The sequence below is a fragment of the Anguilla rostrata genome, chromosome 7 (genome assembly GCF_018555375.3).
Source record: "Anguilla rostrata isolate EN2019 chromosome 7, ASM1855537v3, whole genome shotgun sequence".
In the NCBI taxonomy this organism is placed as follows: domain Eukaryota; kingdom Metazoa; phylum Chordata; class Actinopteri; order Anguilliformes; family Anguillidae; genus Anguilla; species Anguilla rostrata.
The window spans coordinates 50,252,347-50,266,194 of NC_057939.1; the positions used below are offsets into that span (position 1 = coordinate 50,252,347).

At 41.8% G+C, this 13,848-nt stretch overlaps 1 protein-coding gene across 3 annotated transcripts in view; it reads right to left on the reverse strand.

Moving 5' to 3' along the window:
* Window positions 1-13,848, reverse strand: part of LOC135259944 (receptor-type tyrosine-protein phosphatase delta-like) — a 550,399-nt gene that overhangs the window by 308,850 nt on the left and 227,701 nt on the right. For all 3 annotated transcript variants that reach the window (XM_064344912.1, XM_064344911.1, XM_064344908.1), the window contains exon 4: window positions 12,216-12,241. The gene's annotated coding sequence lies outside the window, so the exon portion shown is untranslated. The remainder of the gene's footprint in view (window positions 1-12,215; window positions 12,242-13,848) is intronic.

The window sequence follows — 13,848 nt, forward strand, 5'->3', positions numbered from 1 at the left end:
CAATAATTAAGCTAAAAAAAAACAGGACACACCTGTGTATTGCAAATGTGGAACATGAATAGATTAGAATATCAGGAGATTGACTGATCTCAATCAAGCATAATGTTTATTATTGCAAAGAGATTTAATTCAAGCATCTTCATGTAACAACTGTGGGCGTGGAGTTATAACGGTTTTTCCTGCCTACCTCAGTGCTCTTTGGTCCCCCAACTCATGTTTTCCAATTGCATGCTGGGAAAATGTATATTGCCCAAACACAAAACTTGAATACAATGTTTAATGTTTATGAATCATTTCATATTGTATACTGTAACACAGACTTGCTTATGAATGAAATGTTTGTTTTTGTATTGGCAATTATTTCTATGAATACACTTTCATAAATATAAAAGGACATTTAACAATTAAAGTTGATGCATTTGACTGATACTCTTTTTTATACACATGCAGTCCATTTATATAGCTGGATATGGGCCAAAACAATGCAGGAGAAGCATCTTGCTCAAGGCTACAACAGCAGTGCCCCACCTGGGAACCACACTTGCAATCTTAGTTTGAAAGCCCAGCTCCCTCACCATTATACAAAACTACTGCTTCCCTACACAGGCAAACACAGCACCTTCCCAAGCACTACACATGCATTCAAATAGGCGTCAAATACGCATATGACATGTTGCTTGGTATGCCATGGTAATGCCACTTGCTGTGACACGCAGACTCACAATATCAGAGCAGTAATTTAATCAGGAAAATGGCGGGCATTGTTGGGCTGAATGGTCTGTTCTCCTCATTATGTTATGTAACAATTTATTGAAGCTGAGGTTGAGCTAAGGCTAGCCAGGTCAGCCTCCCTTCTCAGACAGGTTTTCATTCATGGGATGTATTTGTGAAAATGAAAAGATTGAGGCAGTATATAGACCAGAAGCTCAGGCTGTGCCGTGAAAACACACATACAGGTGATATCCCTGTATATTCTGTTCATTCATGTTTGCAATAACATTAATCAAGCATTATTAATGTTGTACGGGGCAAGTTGTAACAATTTCACTTCTACTACTTTCGATTGTACTGTAATTGACAGGAAAGTTTTATAACTCTACTGATGGTCGCATAGTAAAGATATGTATATTGGGTGATGACGGATATTTACGTTATATATGCGTATATATATATTTTAAACCAGCAAAAAACCTAAAATTGTTTGGTCGTGCCCTTGTCTCCCCTACCTCGCTCTGCTCCTGTCCAGCAACTATTTGAAGTGATATTTTTTAGTCAAACCACTTTGAGCTCTAAAGCAGAATTAGCTCAGTGTTCATGCCATTCACGTCAAGGGAAATCATCTACTTACCGATATCAACCGTTTCTTTTTTTAAGTGTTTTTAAGTAGATTTCTTACTCGTTAGAATAAAGTACCTAAGATGTAAAAGGAGCTAAAGCCATTCAAAGAAAGCAACACGCCATTACTGTAATAATATTATCATTCTTATTCCCAGGAGTGGATTATGGCAATATAATTATATCACACTTGCTTCCCCCTTCCTTAAATATTTAGCATTACCTGTTCCCACACTGCAATTAAAAAGAGTACATTTAGTTAGGAAATCATCTCTGACACGCAGGCTAAAGACTCCTGGGAATCATTCAGAAATGCCAGAAAACACAAACTGAATTATTTGTTGCAAATGTCAAAGAAAATGTGTATTTGCCATTGAGTACTGGAATCATTTTACATATTCATATATTAGGTGAGCCTGCATTGGCATTTTAAATAAGGCTGATAAGGTTGGTTCTGGGTAGAATAAGATTTTCCATTCTATCCCATCTGTATGCATAGAGGTATGTATGCATGTATGTATGTACTGTATGTATGCTAATCTAAAAGTTGTTTTTGACATAGTTTGTCAACTGCAGAGTTTTTCAAAAAAGACTACAGACTACCTCATTTTTCACACTCCATACTCAGCTCTGATTGACTAATGTTTCAAAACGAAGTAATTCACATCAAATCAGGAGAATTAGCATAGCCAGGAACTAGAAGACCTTCAACAAACTAATGTGACATTAAAGTTCAATATCTTACAGGAGACACCTGTCCAATCTCAATATACTGACATTTGCAGATGTTACGATAACACATTTCATGAATATATCCTTTATAGCACAGATGTTAAAACAAAATTCTGAGAGTGGTGAGAGTTATTTCTCAGATTGAGGAAGATATTTCCATTCATTAGTCACAGTTATGTCATAGCGAGTCTAGCTTTTGTGAGAGTGAGGTTGAATTGCATCAGTCATTCGAGCCCGTGTGTCAGTAGTACTCCAACACCGTATGGCGTTCAATTACTGGGAGTTCCCATTCAGCAAGGTTCACGTGACTCTGACAGCTCAGGTTTGACACTGAGTCAGAGTGACTCAACTCAACAGGGGTTTAACTGTACTAAAAGTAAAAGTAATAATAATACAGACGTGTGCACTACTACCACATACCCAAGGTCTCCCAGGAAACAAACAGCCAACCAACAAGCTCCACTGGCATTTCTGCCATTTTGCGGCTCACTAGCACCCCAGCCCAATCTGTGACTGTGTGGCCAACCATGGGGGAGGAGGGGCAAAGTTTAAATCCCATTCTCCGCTCTACTCACACATGCCCCAGCTGAGCAGTGAACGCTTGCTTGGGGCAGTGGAGCTCACACACCGGACACACACACAGCTCGTTCCCGCTCTGTGCATGGTGCTCACACACCGGACACACACACTGCTTATTCCTGCTCTGTGCATGGAGCTCACACACCGGACACACACACTGCTTATTCCTGCTCTGTGCACGATAACTGGATGTTTTCGGCTGACAGCAGGAGCTCAAAGCCCGGCCCACTCTAATGTCTCACTCCCTCAGCGAAGAATGGGAAGCAACACCAACCTGGCTGGCAGGCTCAAAAGTCACAAACGGCCCGTGCCACCACTCGAAAAAAACAAAACACAGCCACAGCCGTCAGCCAGCAACGGCCAGCCAAAAACCATAGAAACTGCAGCCAGCAAAACAACAAAGCAATAACATCCAGAGAAAAGAAAATGCAGCAATACAGCCAGCAACACAGCAGCAATACAGCCACCCAGCAACACAGCAGCAATACAGCCAGCAACACAGCAGCAATACAGCCACCCAGCAACACAGCAGCAATACAGCCAGTAACACAGAAGAAATACAACCAGCAACACAACAGCAATACAGCCAGCAACACAACAGCAACACAGCAGCAATACAGCCAGCAACACAGCAGAAATACAACCAGCAACACAACAGCAATACAGCCAACAACACAGCAGCAATACAGTCAGCAACTCAGCAGAAATATAGCCAGCAACACAACAACAATACAGCCAGCAATACAGCAGCAATACAGCCAGCAACACTACAGCAATACAACCAGTCAGCAACACAGCAGCAATACAGCCAGTAACACAACAGCAATACAGCTAGCAACACAGCAGCAATACAGTCAGCAACTCAGCAGAAATACAGCCAGCAACCCAACAACAATACAGCCAGCAACACAGCAGGAATTCAGCCAGAAACACAACAGAAATTCAGCCAGCAACACAACAGCAATACAGCCAGCAACACAACAGTTGTTGAAGACCGCCACCAGGACAAAATTCTGTCAACTTCAAGCAAAATTTCACAGCAACACAGCTGCAGTCAGCCGGCAACAGTCACAAAAATAACAAAATTGCCCTGCAACGGCCGGCCAGCAACAATCAGAAAAATAACGCGACCACCCAGCAACGGCCCACAAAATAACACGGAAGGCACAAAGGTCAAACGCTGTTGACTGGAGCTGCCCAGAGCTTCACTCAGCTCAAAAGCTGCAGGAATGGCTGGGTCATGAGAGGCCATCAGCCCACCTCCTCCTCTCCCCAACACTGAAGCGGCTGAGCAATACCTGCTCCTGTAACCCAATGCACAGTTGGGCCCTCTAATCTCAGACGAGAGGCAGCAACAGCCGCTGACGCTCGGAGCAGAACGTCAAAATCAATGCTGCGAGCTAAAAATTAATGGAGACCGCAATATGTTACGTCTACGTGTCTCTAATAATAAGATCTTCTTCTCAAGCCCTTCCCATAAATACATGTTCATTAATCACCCAGTTTCAGTGTATGTTGTGCCCGTCTCATTTAGAAAACAGCGCCTGCCTTAAAGGATGGTTTGAGGGCTTGTCACGCTGAAACACTGAATTTCAGTATCATGTGAACGTGCTGTATGTGCCAACTGCTCTTGGTTTGTGTTAGGTTACAAATGTCATGTCTAACAAACATGAATAACCATATTAAATGCTAATGAGCAGAAGTGGAATTAAGGGGGGGAGGGGGGTGCTGTGGGTGTGGCCCACCCATATGAGCATGGGCCCCTGGAGTACCCAAACATAGACACAAATCTAGGCCTAATTCATGAAAAACATTGATTAATGAATGCTGGCAAGTAGCATTGTGTGTTGCTTGTTCTAAGTGTGACCCTCTATTTCTCATTATGCCTCGCACTCATACGTTTTACACGCTAGCTCCGCCTCTGCCTAAACATCTATGCACTGTACAGTGACAGACGCATTTCAGCGATAATGCCATGTGATGGAGTTGCAGGCAGTCTGATCCTGGCGGTCTTCAGAGCTGCAGACGACAGGCTTATGGACACTTTCACAGTATAATCTACTCTTTCACAGCATAATCCACTCTGTCACGGTAACCCTGTGAAGGCGTAGCTTTCAATAATTTACAGGTGGAAAATATACATCCAATTTATATGCCAATTACACACAGGTGTAATAATAGCTAGAAACAGAGTTTAGATATGCACGGTGCTATGGACACGGATGAACGCATGTCTTAATATGTTGCATTTGAATGTGTAGCGCTTCATAGATGTTCAATTACTTCAGTCTGTCTTGCTTCATAATTTTTCACCACAGTCCTTCAACTATAATAACCTCCAAAGTGGCTGACACAGTCTGTAGTCTGTTTGGGTTAGCTACTTGTAATAGATACAGCAGCTGCTAATTAGTTAACCCGCATATGTAATTAAATGCTTGACTGAGGTGCGCGCGCGTGTCTGTGTGTGTGTGTGTGTGTGTGTGAAAAATATCATATGCGGTTATGAGAATTTGACATGAACATGAGAGGACGTATGATCCTTTTTGTCACAAACTGTCATCATCTTGCATCAACAGTATTGGAAATAATAGTTGGTTATATTTCACACAACCGTGAGGCTATTTTTATACAGTATAACACATAACATGTCACTGGACTGGACTTGCCCTGTACAAGCACATTCCTGCAGCTTTCTAACTGAAATTGCTGTCATATCAGTAAAAGAAGGCAAAATCTGAAAACTGAGCAGCAAGAGGTAGAAATGTGTTTCTTCAGAGAAGAAAAATTGTACTTGAGGTAATTCTTTGTAATGAAGGGTCACCAATCTGTCAAATGACCACTCCGTCGATATTGCCAATAACTACATTCTTGCTCTTTTGTTCTGTGAACTGGAAACTGTCAAAATGAAATGCAATGAAGGAATAAGGTCAATTCAACAACAAAAAAATGTTATGAATAACCTTGAGGGAGTGTCATTCTGAATTAAAATGTATCCAACGATAGAGTGAAGGAATATTGAGATATCAATTTAACATAATTGGAGCAATACAATTAAGCTCCTTCCAGCCAGCGAAGTTCCTCACATTGATGTCTTTATCTGTGTCATTCATTTCACATTCAGACTCATTATTCATTCATTAAAAGTCACATTCATCTCCCAATGCATTGACCAGAAAAGGAACAAAACTGCAGATATAGACATTATAGACAGACTACAGGTAAGCCAGTCTTTCAGGACACGAAACGCATAGGCATTTGAATTTTTTATTTGTTTTGTTTTGTCTGTAATCATTAAGGGTATATATTTTTTAAATGACCTAAAGCCATTTGATTGAATCACAGACTGTTAAAAACTGAGAAAACCTATTAAAATTTAACTGTCAATGTAAAAGGTTTCCCACAGCTGAGCCAATTCACATATATAAGGGAAATTCATAAAACGAAAGCATTCTCTCTCGAAAGGAAATGCTAAACTAAAGCTTACACTCAGCTCATATTGAGCACACAAAACGTGCCTTGCCCCAGGCTATGCAGAGCACATAAAATGTGATACATATGCATATAAGAAAGAAGGTCAGGCGTTATAATAGACAGCATGGTGCGTATAAATTTGATATGAATTAGCTTTGGCAAAGGTCAATACTTGCTCTGTCACCCTTCCGGTTGTTAATAAAACGTCGCTAAACTATTCTCAAACCAGGAGGGAATATCAGCTTTGATGATAAGCAAAGACCCCTATGGTCCAGCTGGTCATAAAGTATGTGTCACAAAAGAAGAGGAAAAAAGATATATATATATATATATATATATATATATATATAGCCTACTATCTCGCCACAATGCCCCTGGCCTTAATTGGTAAACTGAGACAAAAAAAGAAAAGCAGGAAAAAAGAGAGGGATGAAAGGATATTCCTCCTCCTAAACCTGACCGGGGGAGGCATGCTTAGTACACAGACAGGTTCCCTGTTTGCTCTGCCGAGCCTCGGTGGACCAATTACCGATTGTTCGGTCGTGCTATTTTTGATTTTGTCGAGAGAATTTAAATGTACGATTCGGTCTTCCGCTGAAATGTCCTTGGCGTGTTGAGATCCCGCCATTTCCAAATTCATTCCCTAAAAAAAAATAAAAAATAATCGATATCAAAGCACAGGGGTGTTTGTGCCGCTGTCCAGGAGAAAATGCTCTCCAGTCAATAACTCTGGAAAGACGTTCGGTGGTTGGCGGTTCTGATTGGAGTGTTTATTAACAATGATGAATTTGATGGACGATTTAGTTAGCGGGTTTGTAATTTTCACTGCAGTAAAAACATCACTCTGAATGATGACTGCACTCAGCCGCACTATATCAATTGACCGTAATAGCAGAATAAGTCTGATTTTATCGTTTTTTGCATGCATCGGCTATACTTTCAATACAGATTTTAGACAACAGGAACTTTACCGCTTACACCGATGTATAAGCACTAACATTTCCTTATAAAATACTAAGCAAACTGACCCTTTTCATGTTTTCTCTTATATTTAAAAAGGATTAGGATTTGAGAAAACTTATTGTTGGGATATAACGTGCCTAAAGAATAGACAGTAGTACTCTAACACAAGTGTCCAGTGTTAATTCAACTCTTAACAGATAATAAAGCTAAATTAACACTGGACATTTCACTGTGAAACATGTTTCTATGTATTCATGTTTCATGAATATTTATATACACACCATAATCACCAAATTATGTACAATGCGTTGTCAACAAAATGTATGTCCTATTTCACATGTAAACATGTTTTCAGAGTACCAATTAAAATGGCAGTTGGGTTTCAAACAGTTTTTTACAAAACCTGGGCTAAAGGAGCCCCCTCCCCTCCAATAGATTTAACTGCTTATAAGCGTAGCTCGGTTTCCTAGTTACGGCTCTGGCACTAGCCTATGACTGAGTCTTCTCTGCGCTCCACTTTGAGCATCTGCTGTCACCCCCAGGTAAAAGAAGAGAGCCATAAAGTAGCCAGCATGAAGTGGTTGCTAATAGGACACCAAAAAGACTCCACTGACCCGCAAGCCAACAGTTTAAAAGATAGAGAGTCTGGTTTTTAAGTTGGGCTTCAGCCCTCATGCTAATGAGAAACTCTTTCACAAGTGTCAAGTTATTTAGGACGCTTTACGCAGTTTTAACAGTAGGGGTTGTTTCGCTGTCTACAAAATGGACGTGGACACAGGAAAAGAGTGTGTAATCAGAAAGCCTGGGTCTGTCCAACAACAGTCAGTGGATGTAAAACTAACAACAACACAAAAATGGATGTAAAAGAAACAACACACAAATAAGAAACATTAACTGATTTGGAATCATATCACACATGCACATGTAAATAAACAAACAAAAAAAAGAACAAAATGTCAATATATAAATATACTAAAAATAAAAATATGATCATACATCTCTGCCAGAGATAAAATAGCAGATGGATCGACAACATAATAACATACCACTTTCACCCTGCTGGAAAAAAGTGCTTTTTTAAGAGTATATTTTACCAAACCAGGGGATTTTATTAATATCCAACTGAAAGCATTCTTTCAAAAAAAACATTACTTTTTAAAATGTACATTTCCGTACGATTTGAAGAATGATTGGTGAGAATAAGACTATTTTCCCTGTGTTTAGCAGTAACCTTTTAAGATCCTAAATTGCCTGGCCCCCGCAAGATGTGAACGTGCGCGTTCAAAAATTTGGAGCAACTGCAGGACAAAACAAAGAGCATTGCAGCATTCCCAACTCCACTCTACTCTGATGTGGGGGATCTGAGGACTGGATGCAGGAACAGGAACTGAGCGGAACTTTAAAAGAAAACTCGCCATATGCTGTTTGCGACTGACGGATGAATCTCTCTCCAGGCATGGGGAGAACGCATCGTATTCAGAGTGACATCGCCTTAGCGAAAAGCTAAAGATGAGCCATCTGTTAAATCTATATGAAAACAGAAGCTCGGATCCCTCAGACTACCGTGACTGAAGTCATCTAATGAACACCCTGAGAGAGAGAGATACAGAGAGAGAGGGAGATTGAGAGAGAGAGAGAGAGAGAGAGAGAGAGAGAGAGAGACAGAGAGAGAGAGAGAGAGATTGAGAGAGACAGAGAGAGATATAGAGAGAGAGAGAGATTGAGAGAGGGAGAGGAGAGAGAGAGAGAGAGAGAGGGGGAGAGAGACAGAGAGAGAGAACAGAGAGAGAGAGAGAAAGATGAGAGAGAAGAGAAGATATAGAGAGAGAGGAGATGAGAGAGAGAGGAGAGAGAAGAGAGAGAGGGGAGAGAGAGAGAGAGTGACAGAGAGACAGAGAGAGAGAGAGAGAGAGATTGAGAGAGACAGGGAGAGAGAGAGAGAGGGGGGGAGAGAGAGAGAGAGAAAACTGAAAGCAGAATGACACCTTGATTATGTCAGCTAATAAAAAACCGTCGCTAATCTGTTTAACTGGATGTAGGCCCGTCGGCACGCGAGCATGTGCGGTGCCAATCACACATGCGCCGCTGGTCACAATTACAGATGGTTTATGTGGTTAAGACGCAACGGTGCTGACAGCGATCTGTGTAATATAGAAAATTCTCAATTGACTGTTGCATCGCCATTCCACTGTTGTGGATCTCCGCTGCAGTGAACTGTTTACTCTCTAGACAGAGTCCTTCAACAGAGCATTTACACAGTATGCACACATTCAGAGATGAAGGCGTGAGCTTCCATGCTGATGGTAAAGATGTTTTGCTTTAAAAAAAAAAGAATCAGTGATCAAGCTTACCCACTCTGCACATGAAGTCAGGAAAGGTAACAACAGGCCAAGTGAAAAAAAAAAACCAAATATATATATATATATATATATATATATATATATATATATAAGTCACAGAGCTCTTCATAATAAAAGCTTCTACTTTCATCCTAGAGGACAAAAAGGAACACTGTGCTATTTATCCTGTAGAGCATACCTCTCACACCCTTTCAAATTTAACAAAACAGATTGAGATCCAATCTTCCTGTTATTTGGAATGGGGTATATTGAAAAGATTGCTTCTGAATATTGGTCATTTTTCGCTTAGAGAAAATCAGAATCAAGCTGTGTAAATGTTTCTTTGATTGGACGTACCAGAGATGTAGAAAAAGCAAGATACACATTGGGGTTTTGAAGTAACAACAGTGAGACTGAGGGTTAATGAAACTACCCAATGTCCAATTATCACCTATCTTGTGTGAATCATTAGAGGAAATTGTTTGTTTTAAAAGTTTGGTATGGCTCACAAGGACTCACCTATATTACATTACAGGCATTTAGCAATTGCTCTTATCCAGAGCAACTTCCACATAGCATCCATTTATACAGCTGGATATACTGTACACTGAAGCGATGGAGGGCATATAAGTACCTTGCTCAATGATACAGTGGGAAGATGGGAGATGCTAGATGCAGAGATTCGACCTGTGATTTTAATGTTCCTAAATGCAATGACTAGACATTAGAAGAATGCAAACACAAGCAGCTCCGAACCTGGAATTCAATCAACCGTTCACCCATCAGCTCTCCTAAATCACTGATTTAGCTGCCAAGGGAGCTCTTTCTGACTCCCGCCCCAGAGAAGGCTCAATACCGGTCATTTTATTTATTTATGAAGACAATTCTGAGTAACGTTGGCCTTGGACGCATTTTTATAAATATTCACAATGACATATTCCCAACCAGCGTGTAAGTGTTCACCCAGAACCCGCTACATCAGTGGTACCCAACCCTGCTCCTGGATATCTACCATTCTGTAATTTTCATGTCAACTCTAATTAGGCACACCTGACTCCACTGATTCCAAGATCTCTAGCCGTTGAATGAGATGTGCTTTGTTAGGGCTGAAATGAAAACCTACAGGACGATGGATCTCCGGGAACAAGGTTGGTTACCCCCGCACTAGCCAAGAAAAAAAGAAAGAAATGAAATGACCAAAGCCAGCTTCCACATCCATGCAACCTCCTACAGTGTTCATTTGCAGCTGTGGGGAAGTTATTTTAAGAAAGAACAATATCATATTTTGAGGGAGAAAATACGTTTGGACGCAATATAGCAGTAACCTTGATCCTTCATGCCAGTGAAACTGACGTAAAGAAGGAACTGGTCTGGCACAATAAGGATGCCCTTCTTTTATACTGAACCTTACACACATCCTGCAGATTCCTGGCAAGATGTTTTGACAGGTTCTCCTTTCCAGCAAAGCTCACGGTAAATGTCCATCTGTTTCCATCCCCTGGGTGCTTATTATTCTCTGTCTATCCAGGGGTTTTCTTCCCCCCCCTCCCCCCCCCCCGGTAAAGCGACCGCCAGCTCTCTTCCGTGCAACTCAAACTCCAGACCTTCGCGGTGGCCGTGCCGATATCAACCGCTTCCCAACCTCTCTCTTTCTTTTCCAGGAATATTTTTTGGCCCGCCGCAGCTTTTCAGAAATCAAGAATAAAGACGAGGTAAAGCGTTCGGCTGAAAAGGGAAATGCTTATCTCATTAAACCAACGAGGATTCTGAATAAACTGACAGAGTGGTCGGTAGTGGCCACCCACTCACACACCCCCTCCCCCTTCGTCCCCTCCCTCCTTCACCAGAACCCCCGGAGTTACATTCATCTCATAGTACAGTACTTAGCTACTGCAAACAATGCCATAGCAATCTCAGGCTCGCTCGCTCACAAGTCACTCTTTTTTTTTTTTTAGCCGAACCCATACAACTACTGACGATCAGCCGGTTCAGATAACTACCACAGTTCCGGCTCTACTGCCTAACTCGATTATGAGGAAAAACCTGCATTACCCCAGCGTACATAACTCATGACAACGTGGGTAGTTTTGCTTGTCAACACGTTCCCTTTCCCTCAATCGGCTGCCAGCCACCGTGTTAACAAGCACAACAGCTGATTTTCAAATTATTTTCAAATTGCACCGGTACGATGCACAGTTGGCGGTCGCGGCGCTAGCTTAGCGAGCGGGTCGCCATGGGAATTGGGTCTGATATTAAACAGACTGTTCCGGAAAACGGAATGCGGCTTTCAAAAACCCGCGGAACGGCCACAGCATTGGGGACACCACCTCTCGAGGTTCCACCGCCGCGGCGGGCCACCGAGGAGCTCGCGGGAGGAGGCGAAACCGAAACATCGCCACACGCCGCAGACAGAATCATTTTTCAGGGACGCTCGGGTCCCTGTTTCCACGCTGAGCAGACTCCGCGCTCTCCCTCTGAAGTCAGTGCTGCCACCGATTCTTTGAACAAATCTAGGCCATTTGCCTCTCATTTAAATAAAATTCAAATTTGAGGCACGGAGCACAGAAATAGCAAACTGTGTGTGTTCGGCTTTTTCTTTTTTTCTCTTTTTTTCGCACCTGGGAATAGGAAACTGCGAGAACAATGAAGCATCGCCTACCTAACTTCACAAACAGCAGAGCCCCACTCTCCGCCGTCCTTACGGCATTCATTTAGAGCTGTTATTATAGGTCAGGACTAATTGGTAATTTCGCCATTGTACGACAGACCAAAAAAGAGGGGAAAAATCACGCTTACCTTTTTTTTCAGATGTTTGGTCACATCTATTGGAGAGAGAGGGGGAGAGTGGGGGGGAGAAGAGGGGGAGAGGGAGAGAGAGAGAGAGAGAGAGAACATCAGCAAAGTATAACTACAGATACTGAACTTCAAAGCAGGGTAAGGCTGTCACCCAACACTGAAAAATGACAGCGTCTCAGACAGTGTGCAGACTGTGGTTTAAGAATAGTTGCTGTCAAGAGGGTACCGTAATTTATTAAACAAGGGATATAAAATGTCTGAGAATTCTCCCTTGAGGATTCAAAGTTTGTCCAAGTTGCATTAATATTTGTCAAATTTTCCACCAATTTCGACAAAAAAAGGAAGAAAAATGCCAGCCTAGCTCATCTATTACAGTGACCCTTATAGTCACCCTCAATTTTAAGTGGAAGACGCCGGAAAGGTATTTCTGTCAGTCAAGTCTTTACCTCAGTAAAGTCAAGAGACTTTCCTCATAAAATACAAAACTGTTCATTCTTGTTGCACTTCACATAATTGAGTTTTTAAATGGATTTTAGATGAACACACCACACACATATATCCAATTTCACATACATACATACATTTCTGTATGAAGACATTAGGCCATCACACTGAATTCTAGAGAAAGCTTGGAAGGTAGATGACAGTTGCATCGCCCTGTTTGTTTTATTGTGATTTATAAATAAGTGAACTGCTATGGCTTATTACTCAAGGTGTATCCAACTCTTCAGCCCATACATGATCCAGGTTTCCAATAACATCCCGTTTCAGTTGTACAGACGGGGTAAGCAAGAGTACATTCAGAAAGTTTGTTTTAGTTCTGAAAGCAGCAGTACAAGAACATAGTTAATGAGCAACAATTTCAGTTAAAAAAAAGAAAAATTAAAAATAGTCTGAGCAGTTCATCGTTTACAGAGACACACTTGCTAAGCTAAGTATAATTTGCCGGTAATATGATTTATTACAGATGATGTCTTTCTTTTGCATCCATCTGCATTTCACTGTATGCGATCTCCAGAGAACAGCAAGGATGGTACGTGATTACCATACTGAGAGAATACGCTCATTGTGAAAAGCGATAAAAAAAACAATAAAAATATACACTGATTGCTAAGTACCGCGAATACGGCAGTGCTTTTATTAGCAGAGCTCGCTGTGCATTATGTGAGATGCACAACAATAACATAACCACAAAACAACCTCCGTGGTAATTGGCCGGCCGTGCAAAATTACATAACAATAAGCAGCGATGCCGTAAACTAAATATAAGCTTTCCTGTAGCGTGTTATTGATTTTCAGGGGTCACCCTGGACCTCAAAGAAGCTCGACTGCATTACTACGCCCTGGGGAGAGAGAGAGGGATGAAGGCACCAGACCTCAAATACAGAACTAACACCTGGCTCCCCTGGTGGGGGGGGTTGGCGGCAGTGGGGGGCGATGGGGGTGGGGTAGCTGCAGCTGTAACTGCTGGCTTTGGAGAAGAATGAAAGGATGAAAATTAGGATGAAGTGAAGAGGGGAGGTGTGCTGTATAAAATTTTTTGAAAAAAGCCCCCGCATAAACCCGAATAAACAGAAACGGACTGCTGAGCCTTGTCGTCGGCTCGTCCGCGCATACGCGCAACGATGATTGT